Genomic DNA, 22,865 nt, shown 5'->3' on the forward strand with positions numbered 1-22,865 from the left:
AAGTCATCACCTTGGATGTTCACTAGAAAATTTTGTGATCTTTTACTTTATCCAGAACATAAATTTGTTCAAATGAGAAATAACCTGGGAATGACACTGGATTCAGTCTTATTGATTCAGCACAGTAACAAATCTGGGTAACAGGGAATACACTTGTTCCCTCCTCATTACTCACAAAATATTTGCATCCTGAAATGGCCAGTTAGAATATTTTATTCAGGCATGGTTTTTCATGTCACAGCTCCTTTAAGAATCCACAGGGAGTCTAAAGGAAATGTCTATGCATTTGTATTAAACATTGTGAAACCAAAGATTCCCAGTATGGTCTCTGGAGTGTCACACACCCTGCTCCTGAGATAAATTTGATCACTTTCCTACTTCTCTAAATGGACAAGTTACTGGAGAAAATGTTAGTTTTTATGGATGTATTCCTCGCTTTTCTTAGTTTACTTAAACTTTTACTTACCTAAGTTACTGACACACATGTTTTAAATTCTTCTATTCCTTTGTCTAGTGATTTTACACAATGCTCTCCTGACTACTAATGGGTCATATATATACAAATGTTTATAATATAAATGTAACAAAAATGTCCCAGTTATATACAATGAAAACTAAAAATTATTGCTCTGAGAAACTAAAAAGGCCAAAATAAATGGTGAGATGTACTATATTTATGAGTTAGAAGACTCAAGAGGTTAAAATGTCTCTTCTCTCCAAGTTGATTTTGATTCCAATCATAAGCAGTCTCTGTGTGTGTGAGTGTGTGAATGGTAATATAATTCTATTTTTCATGTGAAAATGAGAAGTGCCCAGAAAAAAACAAGGAAACCTTGAAAAAGAAGAAAATAATAGATGGGCATATATCACCACATTTAAAATCTAACTATAAAGATATACTGGCATAAGCACAGTCAAAAGATAGGTTGAATAGGCATTCCAGAAAATGATCGGCACATATATATTGGCCTGACTTGCAGCAAAATGGCCATTGCAGTTCACCGGGGAAATGATGGTCTTTTTAAGAAATGGTCCTAAGTGAAAGTGAATCTCTATATGAAAAAATGTACTTTGACCTTATTTTTCAAAGAAGGGAAATGCTTATTGGAGTGGGGGGACAAGGGAACATCACTCTTTCTCTGACATCTCCTATTGTAACTTCATGATTTATGAGTAAGGATGCTGGTCAACCACTGTCAAATGAGTTTCCAGTTCTCCACATTGCTGTAGTTGAGGGCTCAGACTTGGCCCCATCATTGGGGGTATCCTGTGTCTCTGGCTGCAGTGGGGAAGGTATGCAGAATCTGCAGGCATCTCCAGGTGGCCCAGGGGCTATGGGCGAAAGCAGCTTGTACACCTAACGACTCTTGCTGTTGGTGACCTCTGAAACCTCTGCATCCTCAAACACTGTGATTAGCAGTGAGCTGGACGAGCGTTGCCACATTAGCAATGAGAGGCTACTGCACATCCAGGCGCTACAGATTGACTACAGCAGTGTGTTCTCCCTAAACCGAGCTAAATCACCACTCCAGTCAAACAGCTTGATCACATACTTATTGGCTTCCTGCAGTCTCCCTCTGCCAGCCCATCCATCTTCCTCTTCTTCCTCATTTGCTGGTGGCAGAAGTGGGCAGATGGCCTTTTGCCGGTGGCCACAATGATGGAGCAATCCATGCTGTGGGTATCTGAGTGGGTCTTCCAGGCTTCCTCAGCCAGATGCACCCTGTCCTTGTAACTCTTCCTCCAACAGACACTGCGGAAGGGCATCCAGTTGTTCCTGGTCTGGGACATCTTCAATTCTTATTTCTCTACTTTCACCTTCACCGGGAATTTAGTTTGGGTCTCACTACACACAAAAATTAAGCTCAGATGCTTTAAATATTCATAGAGTGATAAAACTTAGAGAAAAGAAGGAAGAATACATGACCAGGGTACAAAAACATTTGTTAAACACATCACAGAAATCAATAACCGTAAAAGTAAAGATGGATAGTTTGCTCATCACTAAAATTGATAACTTCTATCAACCAAAAATCACAGAAGAAGGAACAAGCCAGAAACAGAGAAAATATTTGCAGAACTGAGTAAGTTCTCCTATCTGGATTTTTTAATCCCATAAATTAATAAAACAAAGTATAAATAATCTGAGAGATAATAATAATAAATGAGGATATCAAAGACTCCTAAGAATAAAAAAAGTTGTTTCAGCACAGTACTTATCAAGTAAGTGCATATCAAACTATAAGAAGGACAGACACACACACTGGAATTATAATTAAACGGTGATAATAATAAGTGTTGGATAAAATGTGAAGTCAGAGGGAATCATAATTTTCTAGATGGAAGTAAAGATTGATACAATAAGTTTTGAACACTCTTTGACAATACTGTTAAAACTAAACAAACACCTATTTTATGACCCAGCATTTATACTCATAGGTATGTGCGCAAAGGAAATGAGTGCCAATGTCCACACATACACACACACACAAAGTGAAATTATTTTCATAGCATTTCATGCATAACAGTTAAAAAACAAAAACAACCCAGTGTCCATTAGTGGTAGAACGTATTACTAAATTATGAAATACCCATAAAACACAATGCCTTTTTTTTTGCTAAAAAAGCAAAAACACACACAAAAATAACTTTTTACACACAACACACAAAAAAGTAAGCACAAATAATATATACTCCATGATACCATACATATATAGTTCAAAAACAGTCAAGATTACTTTGTGTTGTTAGAACCGCCTTTGTTGGGGACCTACTGACTGAAAAAAAGATTAAAGGATGCTAGAAAAATCTTGATAAGGGTTATGATAAAACAAATGTACATTTATGTAAAAAGTCATCTAGCTACAGTTATTTTAGTGCTTTTTATCTATCTCAAAGTTTTTAATAAATAGATCATAGCAGCTTTTCTTCTAATATATTCATTTAATGGTAAAAATTTTATGTTGGTGGGGCTTCCCTGGTGGCGCAGTGGTTGGGAGTCCGCCTGCCGATGCAGGGGACGCGGGTGCGTGCCCCGGTCTGGGAAGATCCCACATGCCGCGGAGCGGCTGGGACCGTGAGCCATGGCCGCTGAGCCTGCGCGACCGGAGCCTGTGCTCCGCAGCGGGAGAGGCCGCAGCGGTGAGAGGCCCGCATACCACAAAAAAAAAAAAAATTTTATGTTGGTTACAGTAAATGGTGTAAAACCTGCAGCTTGTACTGACACTTCAAGTTGCAATTCCTAATTAAGGTTATTATTTTAATAATCATTGTTTAAAATTTCATATATCACTAAGACATTTACACGGGTTAACTGTAGCTTTTCTTTCTGTACATCAAGTACATACACCCTAGAAGACACCAGAGAAAGAGCTTGAAAAATATATTTATTTTTCAAATGCCATAAATAAATAAATACTATCTATTTAATATAGTTAAAAATATCAGTGACTAGTGAGTCAACAGTCAAAATCTAGGGGAAAAAATCTAGAGGCTTAAAAACAAGCTTATTATGCAATCTTTTAAAATATCAATGCCAGTATTTGATTCCAACTTTAAAACACTTGCAGTGTATACATCTGAATAAGGTAGACACCATAGGATATGTTTTACCAGGTGGCAGCTAGAATTGCTTTTGAATGTATCCATGGTTTAAATACTTGAAGAAACACACACATATTAATATCTACTCAGCAAATATCTAAGATCTACAAAACGATCGAACACTATAGATGTTAATCTTTTACAAGTAGCGAAAAAGATCCCCCAAATACAAGAAAAACATTGGCATTATATAAAAAGAAATGAGATGAACAACAATTCTAAGTATGTTTGCACATCCAAAGATGGGACTGCCTACAAACCTACCCAACGTAATACTCCCATATCAAATATTTATAACATTTTATATTTGGATTAACTGCTTAAAGGAGATTTTAAATTGTAGATGGCATGTAACCACAATAAGAATAAAAATAGACCCCAAATAACAATACACTCTTATAATTTATTCTTCTCAACAAATAAAAATGAATGCCTTTTACTTGGTTTTTATGCCTAACCATTTCTTGGTTTTCTTGCTTAACCATTTTTATGCCTAACCATTTAAGTAAAGATCATTGTTTTAAGTCATTTATTCAAGTATCAATAGCAGGATACTTGAATAATGTGATGCCTAGTTAAATGATAAAAGGTAACTTATCTAATATGTATAAAATAGATAACTAATAAGAACCTGCTATATAAAAAATTAAAATAAAATTCAAATAGAAGAAAAAAAGGTAAAATATGTTTTATTAGAAAACAGCAAAATTAAATAGCCACTCATGTGAAAGGCTACAAATAGCTCTCAGGTAACCTGGTAGAATGTTACCTTAAACTACAAGTACATATTAAACTAGCAGTAAGAAATAGTTTTCAAAACTGAGCAGAATATAAACCAAAATAGCAGTTATCTATGGGTGGTAAAATTATGGGAGAATTTTTCTTTTTCTTTTTTTTAATATACATTTTTTCCAGTTGTCCACATTGAATACAAATGCCTCTGAGACAAAAAGCACCATGATCACATGGACAGCAACCACAGGAAAAAATATTGGCATAAACACAGTTGTCTCTATACCAAAGGCTCTTTCAAATATATGCGATTTAGTAGTAAAATATAACCCTATAGGAACAGTGATTATTAAACCAGTGAGAAACAGAAGCAGCTTCAGATAGAAACTCTCATATGTGAAAAGTTTGCAGCATGTTCAGCGCCGCTTTGTCACGGTTTCAAGCTGGTTTCACTGGGCCAGCAGTGGGCAGGTCAGAAGTACCCATCTGACTTATGATCTAATGGATGTTACACATGAAACGCTATTGAGATTTGGATGTTTTACCTTCTTGAAAGGATAATTTAAGTTTCTCATGTCCTGAAAACATAATAGAGATTTTCAGCAGAATTTTTTTTTTCAGAAAATTTTTGATGGAAGAAATTTTTGCATATTGGGGTACGGGGAAGCCATTCTGGCTTATACATAATTTCACCTGAAGTTTATGTGAAATAGAACAGCCTGACTTGTGGCCTGCCAAACATACATTGTACATCTGCTTTAATCATTAAAGTAAAGAATGTCCACTTTGAAGATAGAAAATGCCTCCCTTCCTATGACAACAGTGTTGCCATGCCTTCAAAGATAAGGTTCCCTTCCCAGATGCCAGGGTCATGAGACTTTCTGTGTACATGCTAATCTGTAACTATACACCTCTGTTGAAACCTGAAGGAACGTACCCCTGTCATGTTTGATGAATGTTTTTTGTTCTAATAAGGTATAAAACTGTACTGAAAACCATGCTTGTCTGGAGCAGTTTCTTCCTTGGTAGAGGCTGCACTCCTGAGCTAGTCCTCAGTTTGGCTTGAATAAAACTCTATTCTATTTCTTAGTATAGATTCTTTACTGATTATTTGTGTCAACATTGCAATATCTAAAAGAGATTCAATATCTAAAAACAAATCAAATGGAAATTTTAGAATTTAAAATGAAATTAGGATTTTTCTAAGGGGGAAGTTTATAGCAATACAAGCCCACCTTAAGAAGCAGGAAACATCTCGAATAAACAACCTAACCTTGCACCTCAAGCAATTAGAGAAAGAAGAACAAAAAAACCCCAAAGCTAGCAGAAGGAAAGAAATCATAAAAATCAGATCAGAAATAAATGAAAAAGAAATGAAGGAAACAATAGCAAAGATCAATAAAACTAAAAGCTGGTTCTTTGAGAAGATAAACAAAATAGATAAACCACTAGCCAGACTCATCAAGAAAAAAAGGGAGAAGACTCAAATCAATAGAATTAGAAATGAAAAAGGAGAAGTAACAACTGACACTGCAGAAATAAAAAAAATCATGAGAGATTACTACAAGCAACTCTATGCCAATAAAATGGACAATCTGGAAGAAATGGACAAATTCTTAGAAATGCACAACCTGCCAAGACTGAATCAGGAAGAAATAGAAAATATGAACAGACCAATCACAAGCACTGAAATTGAAACTGTGATTAAAAACCTTCCAACAAACAAAAGCCCAGGACCAGATGGCTTCACAGGTGAATTCTATCAAACGTTTAGAGAAGAGCTAACACCTATCCTTCTCAAACTCTTCCAAAATATAGCAGAGGGAGGAACACTCCCAAATTCCTTCTACGAAGCCACCATCACCTTGATACCAAAACCAGACAAGGATGTCACAAAGAAAGAAAACTACAGGCCAATATCACTGATGAACATAGATGCAAAAATCCTCAACAAAATACTAGCAAACAGAATCCAACAGCACATTAAAAGGATCATACACCATGATCAAGTGGGGTTTATTCCAGGAATGCAAGGATTCTTCAATATACGCAAATCTATCAATGTGATAAACCATATTAACAAATTGAAGGAGAAAAACCATATGATCATCTCAATAGATGCAGAGAAAGCTTTCGACAAAATTCAACACCCATTTATGATAAAAACCCTCCAGAAAGTAGGCATAGAGGGAACTTTCCTAAACATAATAAAAGCCATATATGACAAGCCCACAGCAAACATCATCCTCAATGGTGAAAAACTGAAAGCATTTCCACTAAGATCAGGAACAAGACAAGGTTGCCCACTCTCACCACTCTTATTCAACATAGTTTTGGAAGTTTTAGCCACAGCAATCAGAGAAGAAAAGGAAATAAAAGGAATCCAAATCGGAAAAGAAGAAGTAAAGCTGTCACTGTTTGCAGATGACATGATACTATACATTAGAGAATCCTAAAGATGCTACCAGAAAACTACTAGAGCTAATCAATGAATTGGTAAAGTAGCAGGATACAAAATTAATGCACAGAAATCTCTGGCATTCCTATATACTAATGATGAAAAATCTGAAAGTGAAATCAAGAAAACACTCCCATTTACCATTGCAACAAAAAGAATAAAATATCTAGGAATAAACCTACCTAAGGATACGAAAGACCTGTATGCAGAAAATTATAAGACACTGATGAAAGAAATTAAAGATGATACAAATAGATGGAGAGATTATACCATGTTCTTGGATGGGAAGAATCAACATTGTGAAAATGACTCTACTACCCAAGCAATCTACAGATTCAATGCAATCCCTATCAAACTACCACTGGCATTTTTCACAGAACTAGAACAAAAAATTTGCAATTTGTATGGAAACACAAAGACCCCGAATAGCCAAAGCAATCTTGAGAACGAAAAAAGGAGCTGGAGGAATAAGGCTCCCTGACTTTAGACTATATTACAAAAGCAACAGTAATCAAGACAGTATGGTACTGGCACAAAAACAGAAAGATAGATCAGTGGAACAGGATAGAAAGCCCAGAGATAAACCCACGCACATATGGACACCTTATCTTTGATAAAGGAGGCAGGAATGTACAGTGGAGAAAGGACAGCCTCTTCAATAAATGGTGCTGGGAAAACTGGACAGGTACATGTAAAAGTATGAGATTAGATCACTCCCTAACACCATACACAAAAATAAGCTCAAAATGGATTAAAGACCTAAATGTAAGGCCAGAAACTATCAAACTCTTAGAAGAAAACATAGGAAGAACACTCTATGACATAAATCACAGCAAGATCCTTTCTGACCCACCTCCTAGAGTAATGGAAATAAAAACAAAAATAAACAAATGGGACCTAATGAAACTTCAAAGCTTTTGCACAGCAAAGGAAACCATAACCAAGACCAAAAGACAACCCTCAGAATGGGAGAAAACATTTGCAAATGAAGCAACTGACAAAGGATTAATCTCCAAAATTTACAAGCAGCTCATGCAGCTCATAACAAAAAAACAAACAACCCCATCCAAAATGGGCAGAAGACCTAAATAGACATTTCTCCAAAGAAGATATACAGAATGCCAACAAACACATGAAAGAATGCTCAACATCATTAATCATTAGAGAAATGCAAATCAAAACTACAATGAGATATCATCTCACACCAGTCAGAATGGCCATCATCAAAAAATCTAGAAACAATAAATGCTGGAGAGGGTGTGGAGAAAAGGGGACACTCTTGCACTGCTGGTGGGAATGTGAATTGGTTCAGCCACTGTGGAGAACAGTATGGAGGTTCCTTAAAAAACTACAAATAGAATTACCATATGACCCAGCAATCCCACTACTTGGCATATACCCTGAGAAAACCAAAATTCAAAAAGAGTCATGTACCAAAATGTTCATTGCAGCTCTATTTACAATAGCCAGGACATGGAAACAACCTAAGCGCCCATCATCGGATGAATGGATAAAGAAGATGTGGCACATATACACAATGGAATATTACTCAGCCTTAAAAAGAAATGAAATTGAGCTATTTGTAATGAGATGGATAGACCTAGAGTCTGTCATACAGAGTGAAGTAAGTCAGAAAGAAAAAGACAAATACCGTATGCTAACACATATATATGGAATTTAAGGGAAAAAAAATGTCATGAAGAACCTAGGGGTAAGATAGGAATAAAGACGCAGACCTACTGGAGAACGGACTTGAGGGTATGGGGAGGGGGAGGGGTGAGTTTTGACAGGGCGAGAGAAAGTCATGGACATATACACACTAACAAACGTAGTAAGGTAGATAGCTGGGGGGAAGCAGCCGCAAGGCACAGGGATATTAGCTCGGTGCTTTGTGACAGCCTGGAAGGGTGGGATGGGGAGAGTGGGAGGGAGGGAGACGCAAGAGGGAAGACATATGGGAACATATGTATATGTATAGCTGATTCACTTTGTTATAAAGCAGAAACTAACACACCATTGTAAAGCAATTATACCCCAATAAAGATGTTTAAAAAAAAAATAAAATGAAATTAGGATTTCAATATATCCTTTTAAATGCAGGCTAGACCCAATGTAAGATTATTGAATTGAACACACAGAAATAAAGAGAAGAGATAAATAAAGAGAATGGATAGTGCAGAAAAAAACGGAGGGGGGGGGGGGAAGAAATATGTGAGAAGCATAAGAAATTCTAAAATATATATAATTTAAGTGGAAATATTTGAAGAAACACTAGCTAAACATTTTCTAAAAAACATAATAGACATTAACCCCCAGATTCCTGAAGTACAATAAAAACTAATAAAAAGAAAATCACACCTAGGCACATCTTAATACAGCTGCTGAAATACAAAGAAATTTTTAAAAAAAATGCTTTGCATGAGAAACACTTTTTATTTTTAATGGGGACACAGAAAATGTGAGATTAGAATAGACATAAAATCTATATCACACAAATAACAACCAAATAAATCTTTGATTACATACTGATATTTGACAGAGTAAGCTTTAGATTAAAATTGCTAGTGCTAAAAAGGGATGAAATGTATTTATATTTAATTTTGTAATATAATGTATCTACAACAATGCCAAAGTAGAGTAGATGTTCATTATTTGCTGTTCTATGCCTGAGTATAATACATACACTAAAGTAAAAATCATCCAGTTTTGTGGGCATATTGTTTGTTTATTTTGTTCAAAAAGTAACCAGTACTATATTGGAGATAGAATTTTCACTTGTGCTTTTGAAAGTAATCTAAAGTAATCTACTCCACGAAGGACACTGATATACACTTACAGATATGCTGAAATAGTATTTACAATTGCCCCTAAACCAAAATCTAGAAAACAATATTAATAACTAGAAATATAGGTTGAATTAGACAAATTCTGTAGTTTCAAGATAGCCTTACAATGGAAAACCATAGAATAATAAAGCGAAGTTGAAGATATATATTGAGCATCATCTTGCTTATCTAAAACACATTCTCACTTTTGAATACGTCTAAAATATATTTGCAATTTTATTTGCATCTATGTATAATCTGTGCATATGTATGGAAGGATACATAAAATATGTTGCGCTTACCTCTGAGTAGTTGGACTGCGAAACTGAGAGTGGTAAAAAGAGAATCTTTATTTTCTTCCTATTCCCTTTGAAACTTTGTATAATTTTGCTTTGCTATGATTTGTGTGTGTGTGTGTGTGTGTTTATGTTTCAAAGAACATTTTTTCCTTCATAGAAAAATAGAAACATGCTGTTTTTAAAAAAGATTGCCAACACACACACACACACACACACACACACACACACACACACGGTAAAAAAGTGTTCCACAACACTCGCATTATCAGGATTACAGTGAATTGGTTTATCCATTTTGGATAGAATGCTACACTAAGCATATGTCACTGTTTCCCACAGTATTATGAAATTACAACTGCACTTTGCCAAAAAAAGCCAGATGGTCATGATGTACCAGTTGCTTATACTGACTATTGTGCCACATTTCAAGCCTGAATAAGGCTGAAATAGGATGCAAAATACCACCAATTTCCCAGAGCAGATTGTTAGAAGATATTGGCCAATATGAATTTCCAGGCATCATCTCCACCTTGCACATTTCACTGGATGTTTAAAAAAATAGTAAAATAATAAAGCAATTCTATGTCTAGAAGGAATAAGCAGCATTTAATATTTATTCTATATCTTCAATGAATGGTATGGAATTGTCCCTTAGATGACAATCGTATTTTCATAACACTTTGTGGGTGCTTGTGAAATCTGCCTCAGTCTTCCAGAGAAAACCTAACTTATTTGATCTATTTGGATTTCAGTTCTCATCCTTAAAAGAACCATCTCAACTAAAATTTAAAAAAATAATGTAAAATCATGTTTAAATGCTCAACTTCAAACTACCATATGAAATAAACCATACACTTATAAAATGTAAAGGTTATTTAATGATTAAAATACACAAAAATGTAGGAAAAATAATTTGCCTTAACACCCACCTGACTCTTCTTAAATATCTCATCCAAAGAATGCTTATAAGAAAGTGAACTTCTCCCACAAGATGGTACTGAACCAGGACTTCACTCTTGCTGATCTACATTTTCAGTTGTGTGTTTTACATGGTAAGTCACAGGGATGCAAAGATTGCAAAGCATCAACTAAAAAAACCAAAATTCAAGCTGGCACAGCAACACTCTACTACACCTTACCACTGTCACTCATTTTATATACAACCTTTCTTCTCTTTAATGATTTTGCTTTCCAAATCTTAAACCTCAAACTATACCACTGATGTTTTCTTGCATGTTCTCTAGCTCATAAATCAGAAGTAGTGTTTACCTCTTTTAGATTTTTGATCCTGAAAATTTGGAGTTTACTTAATATTTGCTTGGCTGCATTTTCTTGCTTTGTATACATTCAAACAGTAAATTTTTTTTTTATGGCCAGTATCTTGCAAAATTCTAATAATGTTTAAAAATCAAATAAAATATAGTTTTAATTAAATTGTTATTATTTTACTTTTCAATTTTCCTAGGCAAAGTGCTAATAATAAAATTGTAAGAAACATTTCATTAAAATGAAAAATGTTTTAAATTATTTCATATTATGTAAAATATTGACATCAGGACTACACAGAAGTGTCATTAGGTCCGTAAGATTTATAATCAAGGCTTCAGGAGATCTTTGGTTTTCTTCTGATTCTCTGTCTCTCATTTTGCGGGGGAGGGCAGCTTAGGGTCTAGCTGCCTTTACTTTATATTTAAAAATTACATGTTTAAATCAACTCAACACTTGATAAAATATTTGTTAGCATTTCCTTAGGTTTATTTTTCTTAACTCATATTTAGCTAATTTTAAGAAACCATATGTTTTTATACTCAAGATTAAAATTTTGTATAAAATTGATAACTTTAATACTTTAACCAAATTTTAGTGTCCCTGTACTTTGGTAAATATATGACTAACTTAAAAATTTTTTAAGTAACTCCTAATTTTTTGTTGTTTTGGCTTAAAGGTAATATCTATTACTCACTAAATATTTATAATACAGAAGTAGAGAAGAAATGGCAGTATCTTTTATAACCTCACCACAGGCAAACACATGAACAGATAATTTTCTTCATAGTCTCTCCACAGTCTAGGATCGAGAAAATGCAATAAATCTTTCTGTGCCTGAAAAGCACTATTCACATTTCTATTCAGAACAAATAAGATGTTTGAATGGGTACCATGAAGTGGCTTCAAAGGTATTTAGAATAGGATGATACGATAAACATTATAGGAGACAGGTTTCAGCTTGGTTTCAGAGGAATCTCTTTGCTGTATTAAACTGGATCAGAGTATATTATAGCTACATTGCTGAAATCTGTATCTTTGATAGAGTCCAGTACCTTTAATTTTCCCCTTCCTGGGCGTGTCACGTATTTTAGAAAAAAAATCAAGTTTCTTTACTTGATTTAATATGTAAAAACGTATTGCCCTTGCTGTCAAACACTTTATATTTTGTAAGTATAATTAATAGGTTATACCAATCTGTTTAACCAAAGATTAAATAAAAACCACATATCATGGGAAGCACATACAAAAATTTAAAATATTATGAATTCTACATTATATAACTAAAAGAACTGCTTTTAAGTTATTCAGCAAATAAGCAGATTACTTAGTAATTCAAATAAAATATATCACACGATGTTTCAGAAACAATTTGAAGAATTATATGTAATCCTCTAACGTTTCTGTAGTATTTAAATAAAGCTTCTCATAGAATTAACATTACATACTAAACCATTAAAGATTTTCTTTCTCTAATGTTGCCTCAGTTTTCTTATTTTTGTTTGCATTATTTCTAGAAATATTATATACATGGTTCCCTTTTCATTTAGATAATTTGTGGTCTAAAAGTTAAATTTTAGGTTACTAAGAAACTTTAAAGGATTATGTAAATTTTTTTCATAGATCATTGTAATTTATTAAAAGAACATGTTTTTAAGTGTTATTATGATACAAATCATAACCATAAAATTCACCTATTTAAAATGTATTATTCAATCTTTTATTAGTACGTTGGCAGAGTTGTGAATATATCACCACAATCTAATTCTGGGGAATTTTATCAGCTCCTCAAAAACTCTGTAAACATTAGTAGTCACTTCCCATTCTATTTTACCCACTTTACCCCCATCTTTAGCTCTAGGCAACCAATATACTTTATCTATAGATTTGCCTATTCTGAACATTTCATACGAATGGAATCACATACGGTCCTCTGTGACTCACTTCTTTCATTTAGCATAGTATTTCACAATTTATCCATGTTGTAGCATGTATCAGTACTTGTTCCTTACTTTGGTGCTATGTACACCTACATACTGGACAAAACTCAACGAATGGCCAGACATGGAAAAGCTTTTACATAGCACTATCAGTGTTCATTATTCCACTAATGTAATGGAGTTTAAGTAAAACTTGTTTATGCACATATTACATTCATTTCTCTTTTATAATTTACCATTTACAGATACATTTATTTTGCCTCATTCATTTTTAGTTTTCCATGAATTTTGATTACATATTACATATATGCCCTGTATTATCAATGTAGTATTTTATTGTTATGATCGGCCAAAAAAGGCAAAGCAAATAAAGCAAACTAAAAATTTCAACATATAAACTACACAAGAAGCAAAACAAATTGTAAAAAATTAAAAACTCATGTGTAAATAGTAAAATTATTATTAACTTTCAGAGGCAGCAATTATTTGCTGATTATGGATTTGATTTATATTATATTTATTTAAATATTTAATTATATACAATCTTATTTCAAGCAAGATGAATAAGGGTAATAACCTGAACAGATTTTTTTCTCAATATAACAGGGAAAGATTAGAGATAAGGAAGGAAGGAAGGAAGAAAGGGAGGAAGGAGGAGGAGGGAAAACAGAAAAGAGCAAAGGGGGAAAGACAAGAGGGAGGGGAGGAAAGCAGGGGAGACAGAAGAAAAGCAGAAAAGGCTGGGAAAAAGGAAGAGAAAAAAATGGAAGGAAGAAGACCTTACATGGGTGACTCAGCTATATCTTTAAACATTAGGAAAGATGTGGAAAGCTAAGTGACAAAATTAATATCAGCTACATTAAAGGTTTTAGAAAAGAGTAGAAACATATTGTCATTTGTTTCATGTTTTAAAAATTTATTTTATCATGTTGTATTAAAAAATATCTGCCCAACTTGTTTTCTTTATCTTTCATTATGTATATATTCATCTAGAAAAAGGCATATAATATTTATCCAAGACTAGATATCACTAACAAGATTTATCTAAGACTAAATATCACTAAAAATTGATATATTTTTCTAATGTATTTGTATAAATATATATTATTTAACCTTTTAAATATTTATTAGGTGTTTTTAATCATATTTGTCCTATTTACTTGTTTCAGACAAATTGTATTGAAGTTGTTTTTTGTGGAACTGTATTTCTGTGAGTTTCTTGAGTTATTTTAATCATTATAATTGAATATTTTTGAAGATAGTTTATCTGGTACACACATAATCATGACTTGTATGTTTCTGCAATTTTATTCATTTCAATTTACATAAAATGCCTCATATAATATTTAATACTTATTGTCTTCAATGCTATTTGATATAATATTAATACTTATTGATATTATAATTATACAACTTTAATAATTATTAAACAAAATTTGAAATTATGGGTAAAATTTCTTAAGGACTGTATTTCATCATATATAAGGCATCACTATGCTATGCACTATGCAGTCTTATTTCATCTATCACTAAGAAAGCAAAAACACTGCCAGTAAAACTGTATGAAAATGATTTCTCATTCCTGCATTTTTCTTAAATAACATTGTCTTCTGGACCATCGAAGGCATTTGTGAAGCATCATTCTTCCCCCCCACCAAGTGGTACAGAAGTATAATTAACAAATAAAAATTATATATATTTAAGGTATACTACTTTATGTTTTGATTTACTTATACATTGTGAAGTAATCATAACAATTGAGCTAATTAACATATTCATCACCTCACACAGTGAACATTGTCTTTTTTCTTTTTTTTTCCCATGGTGCTGAGAACACTTAAGATCTAACCACTTAGCAAATTTCAAATATCCAATATAGTATTGTTAACTATAGTCACATTGCTGTACATTAGATCTTCAGACCTTATTAATCTTGCATAACTGAAACTTTGTACCCCTTGATCAACAGGTCCCTGTTTCCATACTCTAGTCCCTGGCAACCACGATTCTATTCTGTTTTTGTGAGTCTGACAATTTAATATTTCACACATAAATGAGATAATGCAGTATTTGTTCTTCTCTCTCTGACTACTTATTTCACTTAGCATAATGTCCTACAGTTGACCATTCTCCAGATGATGAAACTTTTATCTGTGTTGCCACAAATGGCAGGATTTCCTTCTTTTTAAATAATGAAAAGTATTCCATTTCATGTATATACCACATTTTCTTTATCCACACATCCATTGATGGCTGTTTAGTTTGTTTCCATATCTTAGCACTTGTGAATAATGCTACAATGAACATGGAGTGCAGATATTTCTTCGAAGAACTGATTTCATTTCCTTCGGATATATACCCAGAAGTGGAGTTGCTGGATCATATGGTAGTTCTATTTTTAAATTTTCCAGGAATCTCCATACTATTTTCCATAATGACTGTGCCAATTTACACTCCCACCAACAGCATAAAACTGTTCCATTTTCTCCGTATGTTAGAATGATATCTACATTCTAACAGGTGTAAGATGATACCTCATTGTGGTTTTGATTTGCATTTCCCAATGATTGGTGATGTTCAGCTCCTTTTCATATAACTCTTTGACATTTGTATTTCTTTTGAGAAATGTCTGTTTAGGTCCTTTGCTCATTTTTAAGTCAGACTATTTGCTTGTATACTTTGGATATTAAACCCTTACAGATATATGGCTTGCAAATATTTTCTCCCATTCCATAGGTTGCCTTTTCACCCTTTTGACTGTTTTCCTTTGCTGTGCAGAAGATTTTTAGTTTGATGCAATCCTGCTTGTCATTTTTTGCTTTTGTTGCCATTGCTTTTAGAGTCATATAATTGACCAGACTCATGTCAAGAAGCTTTTTCGCCATATCTTCTTCCAGTACTTTTACTGTTTCAGGCTTCATGTTTACATCTTTAATCAATTTTGAGTTGATTTTTGTATATGGTATGAGATAAGGGCTTAGTTTCAGTCTTATCCATGTGGATAACCAGTTTTCCATCATAATTTATTGAAGAGGTAATCTTTCCCCATTGTATGTTCTTGGTACACAATTCTGAAGATGAATTGATCATAAATTTATGGATTTATTTCTGGGTTCTCTATTCTGTTCAATTGGCCTATATGTCTGTTTTTAAGCCAATCTATACTGTTTTGCTTGCTGTAACTTTGTAATTTATTTTGAAGTCAGGAAGTATAATGCCTCCAACTTTGCTCTTGCTGCTCAACATTGCTTTGATTACTTTGGGTCTTTTGTGGCTACGTATGATTTTTAGGATTGTCTTCTTTATTTCTGTAAAGGTATTTTGATACAGATTGCATTGAATCTGTAGATCATTTTGGGTAGTATAGACATTTTGACAATATTCATTTTTCCATGAACATGGAATGTCTTTAAATTTATCTGTGTCTCCTTTAGTTTTCTTTATTAATATTTTATAATTTTCAGTGAACAACATTTACGGTTAGGTTTATTCCTAAGTTATTTTGTTCATTATTTTGCTATTTTGAATGGGATTGTTTTCTTAAATTCTTTTTTGGATAGTTCATTGTCTGCATATAAAAAATGACTGGTGTTTGTAAGTTACTTTTGATCCTGCAATATTACTAAATTCATTTATTAGTACTAGCAGTTATCTTGTTGTGTCTCTAGGATTTTCTACATATATCTGCAAACAGAGGTAATTTTACTTCTTCTTTTCTGAATTGGATGCCTTCTTTTTCTTGTCCAATTCATCTCGCTAAGAGTTCCAGTACTATACAAATAGAAGTGGCAACAGTGGGCAACCTTGCTTTGTACTATCTTAGAGGAAAAGCTTTCATGTTTTTCCCCATTGATTATGATGTTAGCTGTGGGCTTTTCATATATGGACTATTGTGCTGAGGTGCATTCCTTCTATACCGATTTTGTTAAGAGTTTAAAAAAAAATTTATTATTAATAAATGTTAAATTTTGTCAAAACTTTTTCCTGCATCTATTGAGATAATCATTTTTTTTCATTCTGTTAACGTTGTGGGTATAATGTATCATTTCTTAAAAAAGCTCTCCAGTACTGTTTCAAACATTTTCTTCAAATCTTGACAACCCTTACCCAAGTGTTAAGACTGGTTGTAATACTATGGAATGAAAATTAGGTGACAACTTAATTAATGTAAGTGGAATCACTGATGCATATATTTCAGTCGAGGTGAGGAAACAGAAATAGACATAAGCTATTTTACATATGTTCAGGCAATGTCAACAAGAATGGCTATAATGAGTAATCATTTAATTTGTCTTGGTTTGGGAAGTTTTTCAATACAAAAAAAATATAATGTCTTAAAGTTCATAAAATACAGAACATGAAACATGCCATTAAATGGGTAACATCTATGCAAACCAATTATCTGTACAATGGTTAATGTTTTTGCTTATGTTTAGCTTATATACTGACTAAACCTATTTGGCATTTTATATCATTTTTAAGCAGACTTCTATCAAATTGTAAATAAAGTAATTTCAAACCCACAATGTGGATTTCTTGTCTAAAAAAGAATTAATACTGCAGACTTCTGTGGTATTCTTCCTATATCCCCCAACAAGACCAAGGCCCCATTCCTCCATCTTCTAGGAATGTTGACGGATTACAATTTTAATCTAAGTCCTTCTCCGGGAACTGTCTTCAGTCTCTTTATCAGGGTAGCCTGCAGCCCATAAGTGTTTAAGCACAATGTTTGCTTTACCACAAAATATAAAGCTGATTTATCTCCTCTCTTCCACACGGGGGACACATTTTAAAACTGATAACATCCAAGAGCAAAATAACTCTTGAAATAGAACTAGAAATCCATATATGATGCAGAAGCCAAACTTGGATTCAATTATTCCAGTGGGAAGACATAAAAATGCCTATTTCAGAAATGGCATATACAGAACAGATGTTTTGATAACAGTTATCAAACAGATTTCATGTTTATAGTACAGAAAAGTATTAGCTGCTACTGGCTAAAAAAAATAAAAAGACCAAATATGCCATAGCACTTGAATAAAAGTAAATCTACACATTTATTTTCCTTTAACTTTAGAATCTGCATGTTGCATACTGCCTGCTCTAACTGATCATGAAAAACTCAAATCTAGAACCTCCTGGCACAGCTATTCAATACTTCCACCCCTACACCAAATAATTATGAGTATTTGTAAAGCTTAATTACCGGACATTTCCTATTTAAAGTCTGAGTTAATGCACAATTAAATATAAATTTATCAGTTACTAAAATTTGCTTATTTATAATGAAAATATAAAGAAATTGTAGCACATATTATAAATCACATCATTTACTGCCTCACTCTAATAATTAGTTGCCAATAGCGTTATTTTTCCAGGGAGGATTGAGAAGTACATGCATATTTCAAAGGTCAAGTAGAAAAATTATCTATAATTATGTGCAGGGAAGCATAGTGTTCTACATCAATTTAAATAATTTCAGCTGATTTACCTTTTATTCTTTATGGCATGAAGTGTTGTTTGTTTTGTTCCCTACATAGCTCATATATATAACAGTATCTAAAAGTTTTATCTCCCTGATTTCCTCCATACAGGTTCACCTATCAGCTTTGGGGAAATTAGTATGAAACTGAATATAAACTAAGTTTATTAATGAGGTAAGTGATCAGTCTCAGGGGTTGATTAACAATGGATGTTTCAGTTGTACTACAGATTTGCCTGTACTTTTAATGAAGTTTAATAAAACTGCATCAGTTAACTACTGTTATATAAAACCACCCAACACCCCTGGCTTGTAACAACACTCATTTATTTTTTCTAATGCATCTGCTTGTCACTGGGGGTTTGCTGCTTAAGGCAGGTCTTGGCTGGGGCAGTTCAGTTGTGGTGGTTCTGCTGCCCATGGCTTTCCTCTTCCTGGGTCCATGATCCTCTCATGGTGATGTCAAAAGTGCAACCAAGCTAGTGAAAACGCATAAGACTTTTTCAGACCTCAGCTTGGATTTAGTGCATTAAAAATTCAACTACTTGTACTTACCATTGTCCTTAGCAAGACATTGGGCCAAACCCAATGCCAAGGGACTCTGCCCACAATGAGGCTATGACAAGGCTATGGATACAGGGAGGAATGAAGGATCAGAGTCAAGAATCCCACCCACCACACATACACACAAACCACAATAGAACAAACTATCAGTACTCCACTGTTATAGTTTTTATTTATTTTTTAATGCAATGGAGAATAGAGGGCTTTTTCTACACTGGTATTAGTTACGCATTTTATAATCTTAGGAGTACAAACTCTTCCCTAAGAACATAAGTACTTGCAACCCAGATAATAGACATTTATCTTATTTTTGATGATGAAAGAAGAGACTGTGAACCCTCTTATTGTCCTAAAATCTACCCAAGTTTATTATTCATTCAATAAAATTATTGGAGCTCTCTACGCGATCAGCATTTACTAAAACATGGGAATACAAAGGTTTATAGAGTGGATATTCTTGCCGTCTCATATAGGACAGTCTAGGGAAGTTTATATGGCATAAAAGATAACGCAAAGTATAGATAAGAGAGTAAGGGCAACTATGTCCCAGCTTCAGCGTGAAGTAGTTAGGAAAGATATGTTAAACATTTATCACATTTGGGTTTTAGAAACAGAATATTTCAATACAAATCTAAAGATAGATAAACAATACTAGTAACTACAATAAGCAAGGTGAGAATTATAATGGTGTGTTTTACAGCTATAGCACTGAGTAGGAGAGAAATGGACAGTTTGATCATCATATAAGGGGCAGAATCAACATGAGTTTGTGACTGACTAGAAAGAGGAATGGAGGAGTGAAAGTCAAGTATAGCGCTAGTATTTAAACGCAAATAACATAAGAGAGATCAGCAGAAAAGCAGGTTTAGGAGAAAGGTGGTAAGATGATGAGAGATTATTTAATGATATAGATGATAATTTAATATTTCTTAATGGATTTTCAAGTAGATGTTTTCATAACCCATCAGACATATGGATTTGGAACTTATGAGTATAATTGGGAATGAGACTCATAGAACTGTGTACAAAGGTAGTAGAAGCCAAGAAAAATTGGATGAAATGCAAGAGCTGTGTATCAATTGAGATGAGAAAGGGAGACTGAGAAAATCCCGAGGACCACCAAATGAAAGAGACAGACAGAAGTTGTGAATATAGGAGAAATAGAGAGGATACAGTGATGTTTAGTTTTCTTATGTTTCAGTTTATCCATAGGTCCTCTTGTCCTGCACTCAGCTGAGATCAAAGAAGAAGACAAAAAGTTAACTTCTATTTGCTAGAAAATCAATTAAACCAAATTTCCAATTTACTTTCAATGACTTAGCTATCAAATCTTCCCTCCTTTGATAGATACTTAGGAGTCCCCAGTTGTGCTGGAATTTCAGAATCTCTTTGGATCAGTGTTAAAACCATGAGCCACTGTGACATATATTCTGCCAGCCTGTGGTGTGGGCACTGGAGCAGCTAGTGTATCCTTGTCATTGACCAATTACTCTCTACCTTAGGTAGGTAGATTCTACGTAAGGTAGAATCTCAGGGTAAATTATTTTCTTCCCCCAACTTTATTGAGATACAATTGACAAATACAATTGTACATATTTAAAGTGTACAACGTGATGTTTTGATATATGTATACATTGTGAAATGATAAGCACAATCAAGTTAATTAACACGTTCATCACCTCAAGGAGTTACCTGTTGTGTTTGCGTGGTGAGAATGCTTAAAATCTACTCTATTGTCAAATTTCGAGTATATAAATACAGCATTATTAACTAGAGTCACCATGCTGTGCATTAGACCCCCAGAACTTATTTATTTTATAACTGAAAGTTTGTACCCTGTGACCAACATCTCTTCATTTCCCTGACTCCCCAGTTCCTAGCAATCACTCTGTTTCTATGAGTTAAACTTCTTTTTAGATTACACATAAGAGTGAGATGATACAGAATTTGTCTTTCTCTGCCTTGTCTATTTAACTTATCATAATGTCCTCCAGGTTTACCTACACTGTTGCAATAGGCAAGATTTCCTTCTTTCTCGTGGCTAAATAATATTCAATTCATATCCTAAAGAAATCACTGCAGCACCAATACCAAGGTGCTTTCTCCTTATGCTTTCTTCTGGGAATTGTATGGTTTCAGGTTAAAAATTTTAATCCATTTCAAGTTAATTTTTCTAGGTGGTGTAAGATAAGGGTCTAGTTTCATTCTTTCACATGTGGATATTCAGTTTTCCCAACACCATTTACTGAAGAGGGTCCTTTCCTCATTGTGTGTTCCTGATACCCTTGTCAAAGATTAATTGACTGTATAAGTGTGGATTTATTGTTGGTCTAGTATGTTCAAGAATTTGAAGAATTAATATTATTAAAATGTCCATATGACCCAAGGAAATCTACATATTCCACACAATCCCTACCAAAACTGCAATGGCATTTTTCACAGAAATACAAGGAAAAAAAAAAAAAAAAACAATGAAAACTCTTAGAGTTTAATGGAACCACAAAAGACACCCCAATAGCCAAAGCAAACTTGAGAAAGACAAACAAAGCTTGGAGGTATCACATTTTCTGATTTCAAACTATATTACAATGCTCAGGGTAAATTCTAAGCTTTTAAAGGCAACAGATTTCCACAGAAAGTTTGAGACATTTGAAAATAAAAAGTAATTACTGTAGTAGTCACATATCTTGAAATTCCTCATGTTTCTATGTCTATTAGCTGTCTGGTTATATTCAGGGCACTCTGCTGATTCTAGCTAAATTCCACATTATATTTCACTCTGATAAATGATGGAATTTGGGGCATTCACATTCACCTCATTCTGAGCATATCATAGTGATATTCCTTGCAAGAGTCCAACTGGCTACATGCTAAACCCGATACCAAGGAAGGAACTGCATCTATTGACAAGTTCTTCATTACAGGGAAAATAATTAGCTTAAACACATCAGTTAAGCCACTCAGCAACAAATTAGCTTGGTTTTGTAAACAGATAGTATATTAACAATATTATTTTCAAATGCTGTGAATTTTCTTCAGGGTCTAATCTAATGGGCTCCTTAACTGATTTTAATTATTGATGGCCACACATGGTCTTTCTTCCCTTTACTGCCATAGTTCACTCCTGTATTGTACTGCCTACTGGAGTCTCATTGACAAGTCTAGAAAAAAATTGTTAAGTATAAATATCTACTAGTTCCCAATTCAAGTTACCATATACCTATATTGCACTACCAGTCCTGGGGAACTCTGTCCAGGTCCTGATTTTTGTCTGTCCTCATGCCTACTTTCCCACACCCTAAATACCTAAACTGAACAACAGGGAACCTGCTTATTGAAGAGCTGCAAGTAAGAACATTTTTAAACATTTTTTTCTTACTATGTATTTTCTATCTACATCTTTGGGCTCTGACTTTTAAATTTCATATTGTATACATTTTCCCTTCCGTGTCAAGTATGACAGATGAATCAACTTGGTATCAGAGGAATTTTTCAAAATTCCTAACCATCTTCTTGAGGGAGGAAGCTGTATCATGCTTCCTATTCACAGACATAATCTAAAGAAATATAATCTTCTCTGCTACAGATTTCAATCATACCTGGATTTATTTAGTGAGTGCTTTCTATTTTCCAGGCACTGTTCTTTTATTTCACATGACCTATCCAATTAAACTCACGCAATAGCTCTATATA

The 22,865-nt window shown here is 33.7% G+C and overlaps 1 pseudogene; it reads right to left on the bottom strand.

Moving 5' to 3' along the window:
• Window positions 1-1,186: 1,186 nt before the first annotated feature.
• Window positions 1,187-22,865, bottom strand: part of LOC116751131 — a 32,263-nt pseudogene continuing 10,584 nt past the window's right edge.

The sequence above is a fragment of the Phocoena sinus genome, chromosome 3 (assembly GCF_008692025.1).
Source record: "Phocoena sinus isolate mPhoSin1 chromosome 3, mPhoSin1.pri, whole genome shotgun sequence".
NCBI lineage: Eukaryota > Metazoa > Chordata > Mammalia > Artiodactyla > Phocoenidae > Phocoena > Phocoena sinus.